The sequence below is a fragment of the Triturus cristatus genome, chromosome 10 (assembly GCF_964204655.1).
Source record: "Triturus cristatus chromosome 10, aTriCri1.1, whole genome shotgun sequence".
NCBI lineage: Eukaryota > Metazoa > Chordata > Amphibia > Caudata > Salamandridae > Triturus > Triturus cristatus.
The window spans coordinates 493,834,971-493,856,461 of NC_140593.1; positions in this window are offsets into that span (position 1 = coordinate 493,834,971).

The window sequence follows — 21,491 nt, forward strand, 5'->3', positions numbered from 1 at the left end:
CCCACCAACTCCCACCTCCTGAAGGCGTATTAGTAGAGTTTCATGGGAGATGGTGTCGAATGCTGCGGATAGGTCGAGGAGGACCAGCATGGCCTCCTCTACCCTATCCGTGCACTCACGAATCGACTCGGACACTTCTAGTAGAGCTGATTCGGTACTGAAGTCCGGCCTGCATCCTGACTGAGAGTCATGGAGCAGCAAGTTTGATTCAAGATAGTCGGACAGTTTTTCTTGTACCGCCTTCTCGAGCACTTTGGCTGGCTTTGGTAGGAGTGAAATCGGTCGGTAGTTGCTCAGACACATTGGGTCGACACCAGCTTTTTTTTTTAATAGGGATTAGCAACGCGTGTTTCCATAAAGAAGGGACAACATCCGAATAAAGGGAGGAGTTCCAGATTTCAAGCAGGGGATTAATTACTAGCGGGGCAATCTCATTTAGGATCAGTGCTGGGGCTGGATCAAGCAGTGAGCCTGATTTACATTTTAAAAATAGAGTCATGGCATGCTCTTTAGTAAGTGGTTTAAAATAAGTAAATACTTTGGTACATGTGGTGTCAAGATCTGAGGTTACTTCTGTGCGATTCTGAAGGATTGTTGCCGTGATATTGGCAATTTTTTCAGAAAAGAAATCAGATAGGCCTTCACTAAGTGCTTGGCTGGGGGTAACGGGAACGGACAGAGCAGTAGGATTAGTAAACTCTTTAACGATGTTGAAGAGGGCCTTAGTGGAGTTTTTTGCGCTAACTATAGTTTCTGCAAAGTATAGACTCATGGTATTACGTTTGAGTTTATGAAACTCTTTGAGGGCCTGTCTGTAAAGAGATTTGGTTGCCGGGTCATAGGTCCAGCGCCATTGGCGCTCCAGTTTTTTGCAACTGCTTCTGTTTTCCCTTAGTTCCTGGGTAAACCAGGGAGCTGACGGTTTTGAACTACGGGAGGTGAGGGTCTGTAAGGGCGCGACTTTCTCAATGGCGGTCGTGAGATCTTTATTAAATGTAGATACCACTGCATTGAGATCGTCAGGGTGTGAGTCTAAGCTACTATTGTACGTTTGCTCAGATCAAGGGTGTGTCCGGCAACATGTGTGGGGCCACTAACCCCTTGAGTCAGATTCAAACTTTGCATGGAGTCTAGAAGATGGTTGGCACGACTACAGTCACTTACATCTACGTGATGGTTAAAGTCTCCCAATACCGTGAAATGAGGGTGTTTAAGAGACAGATCTGCAATAACTGCTAACAGTGCAGAAATGGCAGGCTGTGTGGTATTGGGAGGGCTGTATACCAGGACCCCCGAAAAGATAGCTGTAGAGGCGTCCGAGATGGGAAAATATAGAGCCTCTATGGGCCCTGTATTCGTGATTTTTCTGGACATGATCGTCAGGTGGGTCTGTAGAATAACCGCGATTCCGCCTCCGGTTTTGGAGCCTTCGCGGCTTACACCTGTAAGGCAGTAGCCCGGGGGCAAGGCAAGAGAAATGTCTGGGTTGGAAGAGTCTTTAATCCATGTCTCAGTAAGGAAGAGTAAGTCCCAGGACATGGATGAGAGCAACAGCCAAATGTCACTAGCGTGGCATGGCAGAGAGCGACAATTCAGTAATCCCATGAAATATGTTCGTATGGGTGTGGGATGGATAATTGATGGATCATGGGGGCATTTTGCATAAGGAAAAAAGGAGAAAGGGCAGCTGTTCCATTTAAAAAGGAGGGGGCTAGTCAGTGGGAGGTTGCACTGTGTTGGAGTGCAAATTGTCTTTCTTAGATCCAGAAGCTGTGATCTAGACCAGACCTGCTTCTGTGCAAGATGGGAACCGGCAGCATGGCTGGCCCTTGGCCCGGAGCTGGCGCGGACGGGCGCAGACGGGCGCAGACGGGCTTGCCTTAGGGGCGCCATCGGCGCGCAGACGGCGCGCCCGCTGCGCGTCCGGAAAATGCACATAATTTAGAGGAGAGAGGAGACGAAGGGGGGGCGTGGCTTCACGATAGGGGCGTGGCCTGAGGGTTCGCCAGTAATGTCGGCAATAATGTTTGTTTTGAATCCCGCGGCAGCGCTAAGATCCGCTGCGCGGGGATGCCAAGTGCGTGCTGAGCCCAGAAATAATGCCCAGGGAGAGGAGATCAGGTGGGTAAAAACACAGTAATGACACTCAAAATTTAAAAAAATTAGCGATCGCTCTCCCGGCTTCCGCCTCAGGAGATGGATGTCTCTTACTGGCGCTTGTAATCAGCGTCCTTTAAGTAACTTTCGGCGGGGGGCATGGCCTCACGATAGGGGCGTGGCCTGAGGGTTCGCCAGTAATGTCAGCAATAATGTTTGTTTTGAATCCCGCGGCAGCGCTAAGATTCGCTGCGCGGGGATGCCAAGTGCGTGCTGAGCCCAGAAATAATGCCCAGGGAGAGGAGATCAGGTGGGTAAAAACACAGTAATGACACTCAAAAATTTTTAAAAGTAGCGATCGTTCTCCCGGCTTCCGCCTCAGGAGATGGATGTCTCTTAGACTAATTGTTCTATATCTACTCGGCTTTGCCCTATCACCCTTCTTAAAAATAGGTATGATCTCAGCTGATTTCCAAGAGGTGGGAATCTCCCCACCTGAAAGAATAACATTGGATAGCAAATTGATATAGCCACCCCATACGACTGGATCTTGCAGGTGCTCTATCTGGGATAACGGAGCCAATTGCAGATTGAGTTTCTATAAAGGAAATTACAAGTGTTTCAGGATTAGTGATTAAAAGCTTATCCAAATGGCTGCTATACTCCTCTTTGTCAAATCTTCCACAAGCATACAAACTCCCAAAGTGGAACACCCACTCGTCCGCTGAACAGAAAATTACAGAGCAGTCCTGGAACCATTCTGACAAAGTGAAGCTTTCTTCCAAAATATTTTACTATCCTGACCACCAGGGCTCTATGCAGGGAAGACCATAGCGAACATTCCCATTGCCTCTTGGCAATGTCCCTATCTCTGTGTGTATTTAGCCCTGCACCCCACCAGATCATGGCTTGACTTAGATTTTGCAGCTTGGAGGAGCTCACCCTTGGCCATCTGGCAATCCTGGTTATACCATACTGCTGGGCTGGGCAGAGTTCCCCCCACCTTTTTGGATTGGCCCAGGTTTTCTCTGATCTGCGTATAAAGAACCTCATGCACAGAATAAATGTTCTCTAGCCTGTCTTCTTTAGAGAAATTCAACGGCACGGCTGCCTCTTTGTATACCTTGCTTTTAACAGTTTCGAGGGCCAGGGTATTTTAACAGTTTCGAGGGCCAGGGTATTTTTTTTTCACCCAATCCCATCTTATCGTCCTTAAATTATTAGGTCTCTAGAACCCCTGCAAATAGAATTTATCTCTCAAGAGTTGGAGAAGGTTAGGCTCAGGGCGTTGTGGTTGCTATCAAATCTTCCGACCACCTTCATGTCTAGCACAGCCGGCCAAAGTCTATAATCGACCAAACAGTAGTCAATCCTGCTTGAATGGCCAGGACTATTAAAGGTCATTGCACCTTTACGATCGGAGTTTGTCCTACCATTAGTGGCTCTCACATAGTGCTGAGTGATAGGGCCCATACCTGGGCTCCTTTTTTTCCATCTGACCGTAGGCAACTCTAGCATTGGGATTTTCCAGGTCCTGTCTCATTCTGCTGTCAAATCTTATGGGGTCAATGCAAGGGGCTCAAATACACAGCTAAAATCCCCTGCTACCAATAGGGGTTTGCTACCAATGTAAATCCTTAAGAGCTTGGCCAAGGGCTGCTATGGTGCCAGTTTCCTCCTTACTAGGTCCCACTATATTATACACATTAAAGGCTCTAGTGTTTAAGCCACAGGTAAGGGCAAGATCAATTGCTAGGGTATCTGGGGATTCAACTAGGACAATTTAAATTTTACATTGGAGTGCAACTTTTACCCAGATCACTAGGCCATCCGATGGTCACCCTTTCCCTGTCTTCACAGCTTTCTTACAATACATGGTGTATCCACTACTGTGTAGGAGGGGCACACTCCATGTTTCTTGCATCAAACACGCATCATGGGAATCTATAAAATTTCCCCATCCTTGTTCTAGGAGCATTCAGGCAAACCCAGCAACATTCCACACAAAAACCTTTAACGGTGCTAGGGGCACTAAAGTGGAACTGGGTTTCAAACTCAGGTTCGTTGGTGCACCCCTACCAACCTCCTGGGTGTCATCACTTGCACTAACTTCCCATCTTAGGCCCCCACAGTCATTCCCTTGTCTAACAGGTGGAATAGGCAACTTCATATTTGGGTCCTGAGCTACCTGTTGGTTGGCTGGAGAGGAAACTAGGCCTTCCCTCAACCTCTTCCTGGAGTCAATTCTGTGTACTAATTATTACACTGGCCATATCATCTCCTCCACTACAAGCAGAACTGCTAGTGGGGGTTCTCTTACAATATTTGATCGTGATAGGTATACTGGCAAGCGGGATTGTACGAAGGTCTATAGACATAAGGCCATCTACTAGGGCATTGTGAATAAAACTTACTTTCACACTATCATACCTCGACCCAGGAGTAATTAACCTTTCAACCTGATCAATATTGTCTCTTATGATCAAGTAGCAATGGTGGGTCTCCCTGAACCAATGTATGACCTTTTTTTAAGTTAATTTTGATCTTTTCATTTGCCAGAAGGGAGTTTTGGAACCTGCATAAGAAAAATCACAGCTTCATTCCTCTGGTCAGGATTCTTAATATAAAAACCTTTTTCAATCTTCCCTTATGCATGGAAGTGAGGAAACCTCTTATCAAGAAGATTGCCCTAATCTAGCACCACCTCGCATCTGTCCAATATTATTCCCAAATCTCTACTCAAAGGGGCACCTCGTTGTGTTAAAGTTCTATCTCTTAGCCAAGTGGGACCAACAGTGTGGCTGGATCAAGGTTGACATATGAGCGGGCCAGGAGCAGGGGGTGTCTGATTACTTTTGCCAGTAGCTGGCACACGTTCTTGTTGTTTAGGAGGGAAAAGGGGGGCCTCCCGCTGTACATTGACAAACACGGTCCGCTCCCATCTCCCTACTGATGCCTTTGCCTGGGTAACTGGACTCAGGACCAGATCTTTGGTTGCCCTCTACTTTAGAACCTCAACCACCATTTTCAGGGCCGTTACCTCTTAAGGCCTTTAATTACGACCCTTAGGCTATAGAACAAGGACAGGGCTGCCTTATTTAAGGTGTCCAATACAGGCAAGTTTCTCTCCTCTGTAGTAGTCTCTACAGCAGAGAGGATATCATACTATTGCTGCACTCATTCTGATCTACCACTTGGTCTCTTAGGGATGGCTCTAATATACGGGGGTGTAACTCTACACTACTTCCTCTACTGCTAGTATCTACGCCAGTGTGAATGCGGGAGTGGGTAAACCAGTGAGATTTGCTAAACATTTGAGGAATGCGTTTTGTAGTTTTAACAGGAGAGGAAGAGAATGAAGCCTCGTTTGGTTCTGAAACTAAAACATCAGAGGTGGTAGGTATAGGAGGGGGCGTGGTATGGGCAATGACTTGGCATTCCCATAAAGAATCAATTCTGACCATGTCATTACTGCTCGATGCTCTTGATAACTTATTTTTGGTTAATGAAATGCCATGGACCCTTTCCTGGGCTTTCCTTTTGCCCAATGCAATACCACAATAACGACAACAAAGTAAACAGCAAGAAGAAAAACAAAGGAGAGAGTGTCAGGCTGGAGCTAAACAGGCATGTACAGAATTTTTTAAACATAAAAACTGTGGGTCTCTAGTGGCTCCCGGGCAAAAACCGGCATAGAATTCTTACATCTCACAAGTGTAGATGGCAAAGGTAATAAGCAGCTCGCAGGTGGGAGAACCAAAAGGTCAATGCTGGGCAATAACGCAGAAGTTGCATGTGATAATAGTACTGGAGAAGGGAGAAGTACCTTAGGACAGGTGCACAATAAATGTCTTCAAATGGCAAAAGTACGGCCCGAGCATGTCCCACGCTGTGGGACTGCAGCACTCCTTTTGTACTAAGGCAGATCAGGTGCAGGTTTGGAGGAGGAGGGGAGTCTGGAAATTGCAGTTCCCCCGCCGCAGTGATGCAGATAGCGACAGCCCCCCCTCACTCTTTCCGGCACTCTCAGTGGCACTGGGGTGGTGCAGGTAACGAAGACCACAGTGGCTGCACAACAAAGGAGAACTTGTGACGTTCCAAATGTGATTACAAATATGAATAGTACATCAGTACAACAGTAATCAATCCATCAATAGAACATACAATTATCATCACATAGCCGAAGAATTCAACACAAAAACAAAAATTCATCATCACGACTCGTACTTCAAAATATATTAAAAAACTCAATTTCTCTCTGTTCATAATTACCAACTTTATTATAGGAATGCATTTAATACAGCTAGTCACTTCCCAGAAGGATCCAACAACAGAAAATTGGCAAATTTCCCAAAAACTCTTTTCCTTTTGTTTTGAGCAAAAGAGGTTCAAAAACTATTAAAAAAAAGAGGAGGTGCTCTTACGTTAACCATCCTCTGCTACCAAAACTTTGGGGGAGCCCAACCCCAATAATTTCCTGAACCCAATATTGTGTTAACCCCAATATTCACCTTAGTTCAGCTCAGCAACTCTTCACGTTGGTCTAGAGCCAAGAGACCACCCTCCCCTTCAATCTGACAAATTTGGCAGGGTAAAACCACTTTTGAAACTGGGACCACTTAGGACCTGAGTTTTAGATCAAAGTTAAGTTTTAAAGTTTTAATACATAATCTTAAATAGTACAATACAGCAATACGGAGGAATGCATAATTCAGTCATAAACACTTAGGAATACAGAAAATATAGAACCATAAATTATAATAGAAACCTGTTACGTAAATAAAGTCTCTCTAGATTCTAAGAGTCAGACCCATAAAGAGTACTGACAACATTCTAATGAGGAGGAAAATCTCAGAATAATCAGACAGTCTCAGGAAGAACATGGAAAGTTGTCCAATCCCCAGAAACCAGGGGTTTGTTATAAGGATTTTATACATATTAATTAAATTAAGCATAGTACAATCATGGTTAAGTCGCATTGGCAAATCACAAACAATTTCATGCATTTGAAAGGTTCTTAACACCAATCCATTTCTTAAAGAAACGGGTTGGACTCGGACAAGACTGAAGTTCTCATCCTGGGACGACACCCACCGCACTCATCACCAGCAAACTCGACTACGGCAACACACTCTACACTGACGTCACCCACAAATAGCTCAGGAAACTATAGAAAGTTCAAAATGCCACAGCCAGACGGGTCCTCCACAGCCACATCACCAAACACCTTCGACAACTACTCTGGCTCCCTGTCAACAAGAGAATCATTTCAAGCTCCTCACACATGCGTACAAAGCTATCCACAATGTAGGACCAGCATATCTGAACCACTGCCTCCCAATCCATGTACCCGCCAGGCCACTTCACTCCAACTTGCTCTGGTCACCATCCCACGGATTCACAAGACCAGAATGAGAGGAAGATCCTTCACCTCCCTCGCCGCCAAAACCTATAATAGCCTGCCCCTCCACCTCAGATAATTCCCTTCACCGACCCAATTGAGGAAGGATCTTAAAACCTGGCTCTTCGACTGAATCTCCATGCCCAGGCGGATCCGCCCCACCTCCTCCCCCAGTGCCTTGAGACCCTCATGGGTGAGTAGCCACGCTACACAAACCCCTGATTGATTGATTGATTGATTGACTGAAAGTAAGATAAATGTTCCGCTTGTTTGCTTAGCAGCTGACCTCCGGAGATGTGCAACCCATAATGAAAAATGTATTAACAATAGCCCATATAATCATGTTCTTTTGCTCTCCTTTACAGGAGTTTCTAGAGGAAATCCTTTAAAATGATGCGTTAGGTACATTATGGAGAGGTTCATTCACAATACATGCTTTATAAAACAATCCGTGGGAAGCTGGCTCTGTATATACTATATCAAAGTAAGGTATAGTGTGCACAGAGTCCAGGGAGTCAGCAGAGGCTACATTAGGTAAGTACTAACAGCACTCTTTTTGATAGTGTGGGTGAGCAGCTAGGCTTATCCAGAGGGTGTGTTAAGCATTTATTGTATTCACTCAATCAAGACTGATATACACGGGGAGGAGCCTAGCGCGCAACCAAGATGGCCGCGTAGGTGCGAAGCTCCCGAGGACCTCCGCGACCTCCTGAATTAATCCTGATTATATCCTGTCTTTGATGAGGGGACTGTGTCTGTGAACCCGAGCTGAGGCGGCACCCGTTTTCCGTTTTCGAATCGGACCCCGGACACCGGTGGGAGCACCGATCGAAGGTTGCGGCCTTCTCCGCGCCGGCCCCCCGGATTGGAGTTGTGGGGCGATCCGGGGACAAAGTGAACAACAGCGGCGGGCAGGGCTGGGCGACTCGCGTACCCCGCGCTTTCACTTTCGCTTTTGCGCCCTCCTTGCCCTCAAGCGAGGTAGGGTTGCGGAGCGGGGTGCGGTGGTGTGGCCTTGTCCCGGTGCCCGGCTGACCCGCCGGCTGTGAGTCGTCCTGCGGTCCAGTGGTCACCCCCCCCGGAACCCGTGAACTGGTTTATCGGCCCTTTCGAGGAGATTGGCACGACTTTGGGAGTGCAGACATGTCCACAAAGCAAGATGGCGACCGGGCGAAGGTGAAATCGACCCGCCGTGGCCCGGCACATCAGTCCAACAGCATGGACCGCTACACCCTCCAGAAGGGATCTCCAGAGGCACCGCGTACATCCCCCGCGGGCCCGACTGAGGCGTCTGCTCAGCCCGCGGATCTGACCCTCCGGGACGTCATGGGCGCCATTGCCGAGATGAAGGCCTCGGTGGACCAGCGCTTTGATACTCTGGCGCAGAAGATAGACTCGGCCCTGGTGGATGTGGGCCTGGTGAGGGCCGACTTGTCTAAAACAAATGACCGGGTCGATTCCCTGGCCCACACTACCTCGAGTCTCACTACAGACGTGGCGGCCCTCCAAAAGGAGGTGCACCGGCTTGGCCAGGCAGGCGCCCTGATGGACCGTCGATTGGAGGACTCCGAGGGTCGGGCCCGGAGGAACAACGTTCGCATTGTCGGGGTGCCGGAGGGACGAGAGGAGGAGGCGGCAGATTTGTTTGTGGAAGACCTGATCCTCACCCGTCTCCAGCCCCGGGGGCTGAGTAAACTCTTTGCGGTGGAACGTGCTCACAGGGTCCCCGGAGGAAGACCTAAGGCCGGAGCCCCGCCGTGGCCTCTCATTGCCCGGATTTTTAACTTTCGGGACAGAGACGCTATCCTGCAGACTTCTAGGCTACAGGGACCGGTCAAGCTCGATAATATGGACGTGAATTTCTACCCTGACTTTACTTTGGCGGTCCAAAAGCAGAGACTGAGTTTTCTCGGAGTTAAACGTCGCCTACGGGACCTGAACCTTAAGTACTCAATGCTCTTTCCAGCTAAGCTGCGGGTGGAGGTGGATGGTCGCACGCACTTTTTTGACCGTCCCGAGGCGGCTGGGGACTGGTTGGATACTCTGCCTGGGGATCGGGGCCGGGGGGGTGGGGGGGTGCGGTTGGCGGGGAGGGCTCGCCGGATCAGAACTGAGGGGTGAATAGTAGGCCTTGCTCTGGACAACATTCCTGTCACCATTCACTGATCGTGTATGTTCCCCTCCTATGGAGGTCGTACGGGGTCCATTGGGGGCTTTCCCTCCTCCTCTGGGGGACTAGTTAGTTTTTCATCTATGGGGCGACAGGCACACTGCACTTTGGGGGGGGCTGTCTGGGCTCATGCAGGGGTGCAGGGAGGGGGGAGTTCTGTTGGGATGGGTGGGCGGGGGTGGAGTGTTGTTTGTTTGCACCGCAAGGCGAACCCTTTACTGTATTGTTGTTTTCGAGATGCTCTTTGGGGGACGACTGATGGCTTCCATGTATGATGGGGGGGTAGGGATTTGACTGTGTTATCATGGAACGTTAACGGACTGGGGGATAGGATTAAGCGTGGTGTGGTCCTGCAGTATCTGAAACAAATTTCACCAGATGTGGTCTTCCTGCAGGAGACACACCTTATAGGTAATTCCTTTCATGCCATGAATCGGCGAGGCTATCGCTTGGTGGCCCACTCGGGCTTCACCTCGGGCTCGCGGGGGGTGGGCATCATGATTAAGAACTCGCTCCCGTTGGAGATTGATGAGGTGCGCCATGATGAGAGGGGACGTTACACTGTCTTGGTGGGTAGAATGGAGGGCAGAGTGGTCGTTTTTGTATCAGTGTACGTTCCGCCGGGGTTGCAATCTACCACGTTTGCGGACCTGGGGCGCCTCCTCCTTGACCTCCCGGGTGGGCTTCTGGTAGTTGGGGGGGACTTCAATGCGGTGGCTTCTGGGTCTATGGATCGTCATCCCCCTAGGGACCTCCCCCGGGCACAGGCGTGGCTGTCCGGCCTTTTAGATACACTAGGATTGGTGGATTGCTGGCGACTAAAGCATCCCGCGCAGCTGCAATACACCTTCCACTCGGGTGCCCATGGTAGCCTCTCGCGGCTTGATTATGTCCTTGTCCCTGCGGCCTATGCTGGGAGAGTGGGAGAGGTGCGCCATCTGGCGCGGGGTATTTCAGATCACTCCCCACTACTGTTGCACTTTGATGTCTTCCCGAGGGGGGAGGGCAGGGTAGCCCCAATCAATGCCTGGTACCTGCGCGACCCCACTATTCGAGCCGAATTGATCAAATCCTTGCAGCGGTACTTTGAGGAGAATGTGGGGTCTGTCCCTTCGGCTATCTCCCTGTGGGAGGCTTTTAAGGTAGTTCTCAGAGGGGAGGCCCTCTCCTTTATCTCCAATGCCCGGAGGCGCGAGCGGGAGGAGGTAACCCGGGTGGAGGCCGAAATTACTGAACTAGAGGGTGACCTGGGGAGCGGGGTGACGGATGCCACATTGCATGTTCTACACCTCAAGCAGGCGGCCTATAGGGCCCTCGTCACGGAGGCGGCCAGGGGCCTCAGTAGAGAGCAACAGGGGCGACTGTATGATGTGGGTGATAAGGCTGGTAAATTGATTGCGTGGTTGGACAAAAAGGAGAGAGCGAGTCGTGTGGTTCCGTTGATCGAGAGGATGGATGGTGTGTGTGTCACCGAGCCGGACGCCATTGTCTCCTGCTTCGCGGATTATTTCCGCGAGGTGTATTCCCCGGTTTCTCCCTGCTCGGAGGAGGATTCCCATGCCCTGCTTCGGGACATCGCGCTGCCCTCCCTTTCGGTGGAGGACAGGGATTCGCTGGACGCTCCTCCCACCTCGGACGAAATTGCCCTTGCTATCCGCTCGGTCGCATCTGGCAAGGCCATGGGCCCCAATGGCATCCCTATCGAGCTGTATAAGCTGCGACCGGATGTACTGGCGCCCCACCTGCGCGCGATGTTCCTGGCGGCCCGCTCGCGGGGTTCCCTTCCGCCGGACCAGCGTCTGGCCACGATCGTGGTGATCCACAAGGGGGGGAGGCCCCGCGAGCGGGTCACATCCTATAGGCCTATCTCGCTCTTGAACGCGGAGCCCAAAATCCTCGCCAAGGTGCTGGCCAACCGGCTGGTCGGCGTGGTGGGCGATTTGGTCCACCAAGACCAGTCCGGCTTCATACCCCATCGCAACACGGCCCTTAATCTGCGACGCTTGCACGGGGTGCTCGCGCGTGTCCCGTTTGTGCGGGAACCGGCCATCTTGGCGTCCTTGGACGCCACCATGGCGTTTGATACGCTCGAGTGGCCATACATCTGGGCGATGCTGGCGAAGTTTGGCTTCGGACCGGGCTTCATCAGCTGGGTCAAGTTGTTGTATTCCGGCCCATTGGCGCAGGTGGTGGTGAATGGACGAGTTTCGGCCCCATTCGCACTGGGACGGGGCACGCGACAGGGTTGCCCCCTGTCGCCTCTCCTGTTTGCACTGGCCCTGGAACCCCTGGCGGAGTGGCTGCGGTGGCACCCTTCCATCCGTGGTCTCCGCTGGACCCCCGAGCATGAGGACCGCGTGTCCCTCTACGCTGATGATATCCTTCTCTATCTCGCCTCCCCGCGTAAATCACTGATCGTCCTAGTTGATGTTTTGCGCTCATTCGGTCGCAACTCAGGCCTTGTCATCAACTGGGCGAAATCCTGTGTATATGTGCTTGCCGGGGAGGCTCCGGTCCTACCACGGGACTGTCCGATCCAGATTGCCTCCCAGGGGTTTCGGTACCTGGGTATATATATTACTCTGGACCCGGAGGCCCGCTACGAGCGGAATTTGCTACCCCCCCTCCAGCGCTTGAAGGAGGACGTTGTGCGTTGGCGGCGTCTGCCGCTTTCGCCGCTCGGCCGAGCGGCCTTGTTTAAGATGATGTCGTTGCCGCGCTTTCTGTACGCTCTCCAGAACACTATGGACTTGGTCCCGGCGCGCTACTTCCGTGAGGTGGAGAGTTTGCAGCGTCGCCTGTTCTGGGACGGGAGGCCACGTATTGCCTTGGCTAAATTGACGCTCCCGTGGTACGATGGGGGGGGTTGCCCTCCCGGATATTAAACGGTATTACTGGGCCTCCCAGCTAGCTGCGATTAATCATGGCCTTTACGGGCCCGCCCTGAACCCGGCATTTGAAATGGACAAGATGCTCCTGCCCGGTGGCGACTACAATCGAGCGCTCTACTCTGGCGCGCCTGACCCCCGCCTGACGGGACCGACGCGTGTCATGGTGCGTGTATGGCACGCGGCTAACGCAGCTATGGGGTGGAAGGACCGTTTGACCCGGGCGTCACCGCTATATGCGTCTGCGAGGTTGGGCTCCCTGTGGACCTCGAAGGGCTTCGAGAAGTGGGACACGATCGGCATCAGCACAGTGGGAGATCTCTGGACGAGGGGGGGATTCAAAACTTTCGAGACGCTGCAGACGGAGTTTCAGTTGCAAGGCAGTGAGTACTTTCGGTACTTACAAGTCCGCCACGCGCTGGGCTCCGTCTTCCCGGATGTCGCGTCCATTCCGGAGTCTTCCCCCCTGGAGGACAGAGTGCTGGATGGCCATGTCCCAGACAGCACGATCTCCCTTATATATAAAAAACTGATCAACGACCGATCGGGCCTGCTGACTGGCCTCCGCGAGGCCTGGGTTGCCGATGGGCTGGAGTTGGACGACGAGGACTGGATTTCCGCGGTGGCTTCTCCGAAGGAGGTGGCCATCCCGACTCGCCTTCGCTTCGTCCAGCTTAAGATCCTCCACCGGGTTTACGTGACGGGGCCAAGGCTTCTACGTATGGGCTTTGCTGAGGATGGACTGTGTAAGCGTGGCTGTGGTGCTTTGGCAACTTTCTTGCATATTCTGTGGGAATGCCCAAAGGTGGAGCGATTCTGGCGTGGTGTGCACGAGGTCCTGCGAGTGGTTACGCGTGTCGCGCTGTTGCCTGAAGCGAGGAGATGCTTGCTGAATGTGTGGGAACCAACTGACTACTCGGTTCCGCAGACGCGGTGGGTGACTCTGGGATACATGATAGCTAAGCGTGACATTGCTCAATTGTGGGGATCCCAGAGGCCCCCGGCGGTGTCGGCCGGGCAAGAACACATGGATTGGTGTATGTTTCGTGAAAAGGTGGTGTATGTTGCGAGGGGTAAGCCTGGGGCGTGGGTGAAAATCTGGGGCCCCTGGAACGCCTATCGCGGGGGTATTTGCGAGCCGCCACTGCTGCCGGCTGCCTCACCAGCTCCGTCCCCCTAGCCGACCCCCTCCCCCAGCCACGGGCACGTGGTTCCCCAGTCCCTGATCTGTTCTCATTCCCCTCTTCAGAGTTTGGCGATTGGTTGGGGTCCCCCACTTAAGGAGCGCGTGCTGTCACTTGGGATTGCGGGTTGCCTTGCGGGTGTGGTTTTTTGTGTTGTTGTGTTTCGACAAAAGGAAACCGTATTGTGGGCTTGGAGTTATGTGGCCTGCGCTATTGATATCTCCTGATTTACCTTTTTGCACCGCCAAGAGATTTTTCTGTTTATATGTCATATGCTTCTGCCAATATGTCATATGCTTCTGCCACTCTAGCGGCCGGCCAGACGGTTGTAGGCCCATACTTGTAACTATTTGAGATTGCAATAAACGGTTTAAAAAAAAAAAAAAAAAAGACTGATATACACACTCAAAGACTGAATCTAGACCAATTGGGTAAGTATGAAAAAGGTAAACATGTATTTTATTTCCAAGCAGGACTTGGTACAGGTAGGTAAAATATACTTGGAATGCAGGATTTCACAATGCAATGCAGGTATTATTGAATTGTGCAATAGTTACAGATTCGTATCACTTTAAAAAGCAGTTTGAATTACACAGTAATTACTGCAGTAATACTTTTAAGTTACTTTTGGATTTCTTTGAGTACTGAGGGTGATATGCTTATATACCACACCTTAGGATCTCACAATACAAGGTAAGAAAGATTTTTTTATACATTTCAGTTTAGTTCTCTTTTCTCCATATAAATATCAGTTCAACACTTAGAACATTTTAAGGCTCAAAATATCTTAACATTGGTTCCTATGGGTGAAGAATTGTTAGCGTTTTCCCAGGTAAGTACACAAATTACGAGTGGGAGTTTTGTGGGTTAGGACCAAGATTCCCCAATGTCTAGATGGGCACTCAAATTGCACCACCAGCAGCACTGGGGCGGCAGAGTGCAGGGGCCCAATGTTAGCCAATAGTTCTAAGGGGACCTTCGGTTAGTGACTGCTTACGAGCAGACCAGTTGGGTGTGGGAGCAAAGCTCCTGGGGTTAAGGTCAGCACTGCAGGGGCCATTGACAAGCACAGGAGCTGCACCACCAGTAGCACTGGTGCGGCCGGGTGCAGGGTGCAAAACGGACGTCGGGGACCCTGTGCTTTTCAATGGACTCCTGTGGTTCTGTGAAGTTGCAGCAGGCTCGGGCAGGGAGACTTCCTGAAGTTTTACCACCAGCTAGTGAAGTAAGTTGGGATCTTGGGGGATGCCTGGACACAGTTGGTTGGGCCACCCGAGGCCGTGGGGCATCGGGTGCAGGGGTGTCTTCCGGCTTTGGGTTTTCTTACCAGCTCCAGTCACGGTTGGGCGGACCCTTCAGGTTGAGGCTGCAGGCGTCGTCTTGAGGCATGAGGGAGGTCTGGGATCACCAGATTCCAAGTCAGGATCGCTGGGGAGACATACTCGTGGTGTTGGGCCACTTGTACTCGGGCTGTGGGCGTCAGGGTGTAGAGTGGTGCAGAATTGCGGTGTCACCGAAATCCGGATTCTGGTCTTGAAGACTTTGCTTGAGCAAATCCGGTGCTCATGGGAGACAGTGTCTGTAAGGTGAGTGCAGGGCAGGTCCTCCAGGCTCTGAGGGGCTTCTGGACACGCTGGTTTCTTTGCTGTAAGTGGGTCAGGTGGACAGGCCGGTAGGTCTGGGGTAAAAGAAGTAGTTGTCCTCTTCTTCCTGTGTCAGCATGGCTCTTCGGTCCTTCTTCTTTCTTCCTCAAATCTGAGGAGGCAAGGTTCAGGGTTGCCCCAAAATACTAGATTTAGGGGCATTTAAAGGAGTGTGCAGGTCAGGACCAATGGTTCCCTTCCCTGGGGTGGGTACACCCCCTATTATGCAACCTTCAATATGGAGGGGACTGAGATGTGTGCTTCACCTCGCCTCCCTCACCTGAGGGGTGGGGTTGGCAAAGGTAGGTACACCTCTCTTCCTAGCTTGGTGTTCCTGCTGATTCTCCTGTGTAAAGTGGGGGACAGAACAGTGGTAGCCAGCTGCTAGGGGCAGCTAACAGCAGGGACACCTTCCTCAGGCTGCTGTCCTTTAAAGATTCCCTTCGTGGACCCAGCCCATCCTGGGAGAGGATGCATGACACCTCTGCCCAGGATAAGCTTTGTCTCTGGACCCAGGGGTCCAGAAACCTGTCTGGTGGTGGCAAATGGCTGGTCGTTTTTCAGGGGGCATCTCTAAGATGCCATGTGAGTGCATTTTACATTAAATCCCACACTGGCATCAGTGTGAGTTTAATATGTTGAGACATTTTCAACCAAACTTCCCAGGTTTTAGGAAAGCCATTATGGAGCTGTGAAGTTCATAATAACCAACTCCCAGAACATATACTCTTTATGGCTTTACTCCACTTACAATGTCAAAGAATAGACTTAGACACTGTAGGGGTACAGGGCTCATGCCACTGCACCCTCACCTGAGGGCTAGTGCACCCTGCTAGAGGAGTGACTTACCTAGGCCTTAGGCAGTAGGTTGTAGGCATGGCCCACAGGGATCTTTGCCATGTCGACTCTTTACTTTTCTCTGTACCAAAACACACCTTCTCTGGTCACAGTGCCGTTGGTAACCATGGTACCTTTTACAAGGGGCTTACCTGTGGCCAGAGATGTGCCAATTGTGGGTACAAAGGTTCCATTTTGGGAAAGAACACAGGCCATGGGAAGGTGATTGGCAGGGACCCACGGCACATTAAGTTCGGTTGCATCAGACGTCAGGTAAAAAGTGGGGGGTAACAATGAAAAAAGGGGCACTATTCCTACCCAATCCATTTATGTAATTGTGCTCCACGGAAACAGTGGGGAGAGAACACTTAAGGGTAGCTGATTGGGAGAGGGAAATGACCAGGAGCAAGATGAGCAAAGTACCAGGAAACCGCATTCATTTTAGTCAAATAGTGTCTCACATTAAAATGTGGCATGCCTATACTAAGTCATTTACAACCCTTCTAAACAAGATAAGCAAATCATTTTAATTACATCATTAGTTCATCGGTTATGGTCATATGCATCATTAAAACTACTAATTTGCACAAATAACTTGTCTCTCAGAAAAATCTTTAACAACACAATAAAACCACTGAAATTCACAAGTTATACGTAAGTGACCTATGAATAACTTGCAGCGCCATAGATTTCAGAAGTCATCAGTGATATAATATATGAGGTTATAAGCAGTGTGTCAGTGGTGCAAGTTATACATAGGCTAGTTATATACAACTGATGAATTTCAGTATTTTTTTTATAAGCATTACATTTTTTATTATTAGAAGACCTACGTGTGTAGGAAAGTGCCCATTTTGCATGATTACCCCCCACTTTTTGCCTGACATCTGATGCAACCTGACTTGATTAGCCCAGGGTCCCTTCCAAAATCGTTCAGAGGGCCTGTGTTCTTCCCCAAGACTGTACCTTTGTATCCACAATTGGCACCTCTCTGGCCACAAGTAAGCCCCTTGTAGAAGGTACTATGGTTACCAAGGGCACTGTGACCAGGGAAGGTCTCCAAGGGATGAAGCACCTATTGTGCCACTTTTAGGGGCCCTGCACATTAGCACACACACCCACACACACACACTGCCACTGCAGGCTGCGTGTTTTGGTGCAGAGAAAAGTGAAGAGTCGACATGGGACACATCCCTGTGTCTCTTAAATAGTAGGAACCAGGAGCTTTTTAAACAGGTCCTCCATATGTACTCCTAAGACGCAATATGAAAAATAAGCCAATGTGCAGTTCCTCGGTGTGTGGGAGTGTTCAGGTCTGTTATGAGGTGACCTCACACACCCTGGAGGATGTCATGCTTCATCATTGGGCCTGCTCCTCGTCGGGCCGGTTCTCCAATGCCTGACGGGCACCCGCAAAAGGGCTCTTTAGCGGAGATCTTTTTTGATTAAGCTGTTGGCTGTGTGAGGGTATGAAGACAGGGTAGTATCATAAGTGTGCAGTGTAGTTTAAAATAGGTCTAGGGCTGCCCTTTTCAATAATTTTATTCTCAGGGTGCACTAACCTAACTAAAAACTGAAAGCCCCACCTGGAGTTAATGGTCCTACAGGGTCTGTGTAGTGCATGGGTCGACATGTTTCTTGCCTAAATAAGCCCCTAAAGGGTCTAGTGGCAATTCATCCGGACCGTGATATATAGAAGATAATCTCAATTCTTACACTACCGCAATGCTGGTTCTTGACGTAGTGATGTAACCAGCATTGCTGTTGGGCACCAGGTCGATTGGCCTGGTGTATTGAGAACCCTAATTTCTGAGGTTGGAGATCACGGATGGTGTCAGCAGAGCACTTCGTTGCTCGTACCGTGGGTGGCGCGGCAACTGGCTGTGATCCTACCCTTGCTACATCCCTGTGTGCCAAGCCTGCAATCCACTGCCTAAGGCCTAGATAAGTCATCCCTCTTCCAGGCTGCACTAGCCCTAAGGTGAGGGTACAGAGGCTAAGTCAAATCTTAGACATTGTAAGTGTAGTAAAGCCATAAAGAGTATATGGTCTGGAAGTTGGTCACTAAGAACTCCACAGCTTCTTAATGACTTTACTAAAAATTGGGACTTTTGGTAGCAAACTTCTCAGCACATTAAACCCACACTGATGCAAATGTAGTAAGGACTCAGAGTGCATCTTAGAGATACCCCCTGAAAAACGACCAGCAGTGGTGTGGTTCTTGAATGGCTGCTTGTCATTTGCCACCACCAGAAAGGTTTCTCAACCCCTCCACCTCTGGGTCCAGAAACAAAGCCCATACTGGGCAGAGGTGGCATGCCTCCTGCCCCAGGATGGGCTGGGTCTACGAAAGGGGAAGCTTCAAAGGCCTGCCGCCTTTAGACGTCATTGCTTTGGCTGCCCTCAGCAACTGGCTCCCACCGGTTCTTACCCCCACTGTGGGTGGGAGAATAGGCAGGAAATCCAAGCTCAGAAGAGAGGTGTGCCCACCTATGCCAACCTCACCCCTCGGGTGTAGGAGGCGAGGTGATGCACACATCTCAGTCCCCTCCATCTTGAAGATGAGGGGACTCAGCCAATTAGGAAGAGACTCATGCCCCCCTCCCACTGGAGGGTGGCATAGTAGGGAGTGTATCCACCCAAAGGAAGTGACCTATTGGTCTCGACCTGCACACCCCTTTAACGCCCCTAAATCTAGTATTTGGGGGTGACCCTGAACCTTGCCTTATCAAATTCGAAGAAGAAAGAAGGACCGAAGAGCTGTGTTGACCCAGGACGAAGAGGAGGACACCAAATGCCAGAAGACACCCGTGTATCTGATGCCCCACGGCCTTGGGTGGCCCAACCGATTGTGTGCAGGCAACCCTCAAGATCCTAAGTTATCTCTCCAGCAGGTGGTTGCTTCCTGGAAGTCTCCCTGCCTGAGCTTTCAGCAACTTACCGAAGGTCTCCATTTGAAACGATTGGGTTCTCGATGTCCGACTTGCTCCTGGCCACCCCAGTTCATCTGGTGGTGCTGCTCCGGTGCTGGTCCTTGGCCCCTGCAGTGATGTCTCTAACTCCAGGGGCTTGGCTCCCACAACCGACTGGCCTGCTCATCAGAAGACCATAACTGAAGGCCCCCTTAGCTCCATTGGCTAACATTGGGCCTCTGCACTCTGCACCCGGCCGCCCCAGTGCCGCTGGTGGTGCAACTCCAGTGCCCTGCTAATCCTTGGGGAACCTTGGTCCGAACCCTCAAAGCTCACCATCGTGAGTCGAGTACTCACCTCCAAAACCGATATCCATTTTTCTCCCATAGGAACCCATGTCATAAGATTTTGGGCCTAAAATTGTTTCAAGTGTGGAACTGCTAATGTATGGAGACAAGTGAATTCAATTGCAAAGTATAATAAGTCATACTTACCTTGTATGTAGAACTCTTAGGGTGTGGTATCTAGTCATACCACTCCCATCACTCAAAGTAATCTAAAGTAACTCAAAAGTAATCTAAAAGTATTTACTGTATTATACAAACTGCATTTAAAAGTGATACAAACCTGTAAGAATTGTAATCCCAAGCACAATTGCATTTTCCTTGAGCAGTCTTGCATTTTGACGCGCGCTGGCAAAGTGGCTGCTCTGCTAACTTCAGTAGCGACTCTGTGTACTTTGTGTACTTTTTAACTTTTGCACACTCTTTTAAATGAATTTTAATTTGGAAACTGGTTGGTTTCATTGCTGCTCACCTATTCTTTTGCACACTTGATCGAGGCCATTTCTCCCCGGTCCACTGCGAGACTAGCTCGATTGTGTGGAGGGAGTTCTGACCCACTTCCGGTTGCGAGGGAGGTTGGAGTTCTAGTGGCCCAACCCCCTCTACATAACCGGATGCTCCATCCGTAGCGCAGCGGACACGCGCCAAAGGCAAGCCTGTCTACGCCCGTCCGCACCCTGACGTTGCCAGGGCTCAACTCCCCTTCTGTCTTATTCTAGCAAGGAGTTGCTGGAGATGGGGACAGACTCCATACCTTCATGTTGGACTGAGACTTGGCAAATTTCAGAGGGCCCCTTCTCCTGTCGAGCCTGCCGGTTTCAAGGTATTTCCATTGAGACGGCTCCGATTTATGAGGAACCCCGCTGTGTTCCCCTTAATACTCACTCCCCTGCTTTTAAACCTGTCACTTCTACTAGCAATGATACAGGGAAATGCCCCCATAATTTTCAGATGGGGTGGAAAAGTTTGTTATGTAATATCAGATCCCTGCCTAAGCACTTTATTGTGGTCTGGGATCATCTCTCCTCCGTGCAACCCGAGCTTGGGTTTCTGACCGAAACATGGCTTAAGCCCCATTCTGTTCCATCCATTATGTTAGCCCTACCTAAAGGTTATAGGGTTATTCGGATGGATAGATAACCAAAGGGGGGGGGGGGGTGAGATTGCCATTGTACACAAGGATAGCATTAAAGTTACTGCATTGGAACAGCGCTGCAATGTCAATATGGAAATCATGGTCTTCCGAATAGACTTTTCTTCCCAATTTAGCTGGAAAGGGGGCCCTAGTTTATCGACCCCCAGGTCCTTTAGCCGAACTCTCACTACTATTGTGCCACCTTATACTGTTAGTCATTTAATTTTTCCAGACACAGTGACTGATCCCCTCTGTCCTGTAATGGTGGGTCCAACATTTTTCTTCATGTTGTAGCCAGCCAATAAGATTGCTCTGTACCGTGGGACCAGGTGTCTCTGCAGTGCCATGATGGCAAATGGAGAACCCCACCCTCCACAACCAATAATAACGCTCTATGTTCTGAAATTGCTGTGCCGATGTACTCCTGCTGGACCAATTGTCCAGATGTCTCTATTTTTTTTAACCATAATTTTTCAAAAAGGGCTGAACAGATCAAAACCATATCACAAAAATCTAATTTTCCGAGTAAAGATCTTGCATTATGCCAAATATTGGTAGCATGGCTGTAGTTAAGATTAGGTCAGAGCCCACTGAAGTGGCCTTTTTGTTTTCTTAATATGTTTGGTGCTGTTTGACAAATCTGCACAAAGCTTAAAAGAAAAAGTAGTGCAGCACGTTTTCTGCAGCTCCATCAAGCAAGGGCCAAAGAACGAGGGAGGGTGTCCCAAAAATTAAACTTCCCATTTTAACCCCAATAGGATTCTTTGCTCACCGACACAAAACGGCTAAATGGATATGCACCAAACTCAGTGTGTAAATAGAACTTTACTCAAAGAAGTACCTTTGCTTCTTGTGTAAGTCTATTAGGTAGTTAATGAGA